Below are 4,428 nucleotides of genomic sequence, written 5' to 3' on the forward strand. Positions count from 1 at the left end.
AGTACTGAAAAAAGCATTCAATAACAGAATCGCGAATGAAGCCCTATCATTGAGCACGAAAAACCTATGCATAATCACTAGGATGCTAACTTTGCACTGTCGCCTAAATAACCTAAAGCACCTCAGTGTGGTCGGAATAAAAAACGAAAGGACTTGCAGATTAAGACTCATTAGGACTAGTCAAATAGCCACCCTCTTCAAGTAATAATAAATAATAAAGGTTCACAAATCATAAAACATACATTAAAATGTTCAAAAGCTTTATTATATAATATTGCGACGAGAAATAAACGAAATTAAATTAATGCTGTTCCCACTCTATGTCATTTCTCTTTTGACTTGATTAGTTGGATCGTGGATAATCACGTGGAGATCTATTAAAATGTTTCATTTGTTTTTGTAATGAACTAAAATCACCATTATCATCATCAGCTGGTTCTGGAACTTCATCTCCCTCGTTCGCTCTCCAATGGCTAAATCGTTGAATATCAGATGGTGAATCTAAGGAATCTTTATTCTGGCTCATGTCATTCGCTTTATTTATCTTTCCCCATCCATCTTGTAAACTCTAAAAACCATAAAAAAATAAGGAATGAAACGTTAGAAATAATAGCAATTATAATGTCGGTTTGAATGCTAATTGTAAATAAATTCTACTTTAAAATAAAATAACATATTCACATCTAATTTTCCTTACTGGGATAAGTGTAAGAATAAAATAAGCCAAAAATAAAACTCTAATAATACTACAAAGTCATTACAACCATATCACTAATGTTACCTCTACCAGTAATAATGTGCCAAAAACAGTCACCACGAGCTATCTAACGCTTTACCAGTGGGAGGCTCCTTTACACAGGATGCCGGTTATATTATTTTTTATTTTCTAATAAAACATTTAAATTTATTTATACATCATATAATAATAATACTGACACACTATAACACAAATTATCTTGCCCCAAACTAGGCATAGCCTGTAGTAAGGGTACATGACAACGATATATTTAATACAATATTTTTATATTGAATATATCGTGTATAACATGTTTAATTACTTAATTACATAAATATACCGTATGTTATATACCGTATGTTTATATATGTTAATATCCGAGACATGGATGTATATACATCCATGTCTCGGAGACAAACATTCATATTCATCATATAAATGATTGCATCTTTATTTTTTCAGCTTCATTGGAACCCGGGACCTCTCTCAAGAGGCAGGCAATAGATAATGCCTGAACAGTAGACTTTATAATAAAACTGTATAAATATTAACAATTTGTTATGTTTTTAAAGTGATAACCCTCACTTCTAGGATTAATACACAAATAAAATTTGAAAAACAAAATTTTATGAACGATTCGGGATTCGAACCCACGACCTCCGGCGTTCCGTGCCGGTGCTCTAAACCACTGAGCTAACGGAATAAAAAGGAACGCCGGAGGTCGTGGGTTCGAATCCCGCATCGTTCATAAAATTTTGTTTTTCAAATTTTATTTGTGTATAAATATTAAAATTAATAAGATTAAAATCAAACTTAGAATCATGGAACTTAACATCGCTTTTATCATAAAAAAGAAGGTAAAAAATATATTTTATCAATGACACCATTCTAAAATATTATCTTGGCTATTTATTATAAAACAAAGTCCTCCGCTGCGTCTGTCTGTCGTAGCGTAGCGTAGTTCTCGAGAAAAATTCGTTAAGTTTTTCTTCACAATTTTGTATACATTAACGATAAATATATTTACGACAACGAAAACGCTGTCTTAGCCCTTCGAGATGAAACAAAATAATGTATGGGGGAATTGTGTATCATTGATAGTTCTACAGAAAAGTCCAATGGCATATGTCTATCTTACAAGCATAATATACTATACCAATTTTAATACTTAAGAAATTGGCAATTATAAAGCAGTAATATAAAAGTTGTTTACACAAATTATTATTCCTTATTCCTTATCATTTTATTATTACATATTATAAAATCATTTAAATTCTATGGCTTCAGACTACCTTAATCCAGAATACTTAGGAACATTTTTTTATATGGACAGAACAGCGTCAGTTTATATTCAACTAGCAGTAATCTGCTACTAAATGTTAATTAAAGATATAAAATTGAATGTTACAAAAGTTATTTTAAGAATAGAATTCAACTTACATTTTCCACAAACATTGTTACAAGTAACGCGCTACAAATATATTTAATCATTATGTATTTTCCGAATATAAGCTGTACTCGTATAATATCTGACGATAAACTTGAAGTTCAGCAATATAATGATTGTAGGTTTCGTGAATTCGACTTATATACTGTTTTGTCTTTATTTTTTATTATTATTTTAAAACAATTTCCTTTATTCTAGCAATTTCCTTCCAATTTTAATGTTAATTAAATCGTGGATCCGACTTACACGAGTAGAGTTTAAATTTCTGTGTTACTTGGTTATAGTTATTAGTATTTACTATTATTATGATCTATTTATTATTACAAGGAAACATAACAAACACATCACAAGAACTGAACAATATAGGAAAGAGATACAAAATATAAATATAGATGCGTCCTAACACATATTTCACAAATACAATAATGACAAAAAGAAAAATCAAAGGTTCTATAGGTCACAAACGCAAACATTCACAGAAGTAACTAATTTGATTATGAGCATTGATACAAAAGATGTAGATAAATGAAATTAATTAAAACTAAACTTGGGGCAATGATAACAACGATTTTAATTTTAATTCTAAACTGTGTCTGAACACAGCAGGGGAGCACGAAAATATGTCGATCTCAAGAAATCTATTGTTATAAGATTTACACATTCAGTGTAATGGCGCGCGAAACCCAATGTTAGTTCTTGGGGACGATAGCTCAAAAGTAATGCATGAGCGGAGGGACGTGAAAGCCTACGTGAAAGACTGAGGAGTTCAGAAGATGTCAGCTCACCAGTACATATTTTCTTTAAAGTTACACAGTCTGTCATTGTGCGGCGCTGACATAGCTGAAGAAAGTTGTATTCAAGCAACAAATCATTATAGTGGGCTCGGTTTCCTTTTACACGATAATTTAATGTGCGTAAGAACTTTTTTTGAACAGTCTCGACTCTTTTTTCGTGGATCGAGTAAAAAGGATTCCATATTTGACTTGCATATTCTAGTTGGGGTCGCACGAGGGACTTATAAAGATATGTGTAAGTACACTTGTCTTTAAATTGCTTGGATACACGTGTTATGAAGCCTAGCATGCGCAGAGAGCTATTTATAATATGGTCTATATGGTTGCCGAGGGTTAGTGTGCGGTCTAAATGAATACCCAGATCGAAGAGAATCGTGATAATATTTTTATTTCTGGTGAACAGGATAGAGTAAAAAGGATTCCATATTGGGCTTGCATATTCTAGTTGGGGTCGCACGAGGGACTTATAATGCGATCAGGTCGTTATATTCATATTTTTGTATGTATATGTTTTTGTTATCTTAATCAAAGTGAGATTATTATATAAAATTAAAACGTAAAAAAAAAACAAACCTGTACCAAACTTCAATAACTGGTATTGCTGTATGCCTAGGCAAAATTTACATTAAACCTCTAAACTGCATAATATGAAGTCCTGCCTCCTGATACTTGCTGCTAGGTTACTAATGATTTCAACCGCTATGAAAGATATTACTATCATCGCTACCATATTTATGTTCTCCTGGTGTCTATGTAGTAATACGTCGTGCGCAATCTTTAAGATTCTGACGCCATGAGCACATATTTTTACCTGTTTGCAAAATAATAACAATAATTATACTGTTAAAGTAAACGGTACGGAATTCCCATTCAGACCGGAACTAAGATAGTGATTGTACACTTCTCTATCATCTCGCTTTTTCGTTTCATCAAAGTCCAAATCAAATCAAATCAAAATCACCTTATTCAGGCAGGTCAAGGAAATGACTTTTCTTTTTATATGCACCTCCTTTGAGGGTTGAGCTTTAATAAGAAGAAGTGGCAAGAAACTCTTTGTGACAATCTCTCACTCACAAATCATTTCAGTTACAATATATGTAAAGTGATGCAGCAATAATACTCAAATCCATACACACCGTAAATAAATAAAGGTATTCAGCGACCATTTTATTAGCAATTATAAAAAAAATACAATTTTTAATTTAAAACCATGAGGCAGTTTCCGGCTACAGGATCATCCTGCCAGCGATTCTAATGAAGTTTCGCTTCAAAAAACATTTTCTTTTGAAACGAAATGGTTTATTTGTATGAATCGTGGTAACATAGTTGTTAACAATTAATTGTTGTACAACACAATTCGCCAATATATCGGCATACAAATATTTGATTGTTAATATTGGAATTTTTATATTTATATGTCGCTAATAAACATTACATAGTTTTAATTATAA

At 31.7% G+C, this 4,428-nt stretch overlaps 1 long non-coding RNA gene across 1 annotated transcript; it reads right to left on the reverse strand.

The window, feature by feature from the left end:
* Positions 1 to 243: 243 nt before the first annotated feature.
* Positions 244 to 2,340, reverse strand: LOC126967114 (uncharacterized). The gene is made up of 2 exons (XR_007729929.1): positions 2,177 to 2,340; positions 244 to 568 (listed from the first exon to the last, which is right to left on the reverse strand). It is a non-coding gene; the product is annotated as an uncharacterized LOC126967114 (long non-coding RNA).
* Positions 2,341 to 4,428: the final 2,088 nt, after the last annotated feature.

The sequence above is a fragment of the Leptidea sinapis genome, chromosome 12, assembly GCF_905404315.1.
Source record: "Leptidea sinapis chromosome 12, ilLepSina1.1, whole genome shotgun sequence".
Classification (NCBI taxonomy): Eukaryota; Metazoa; Arthropoda; class Insecta; order Lepidoptera; family Pieridae; genus Leptidea; species Leptidea sinapis.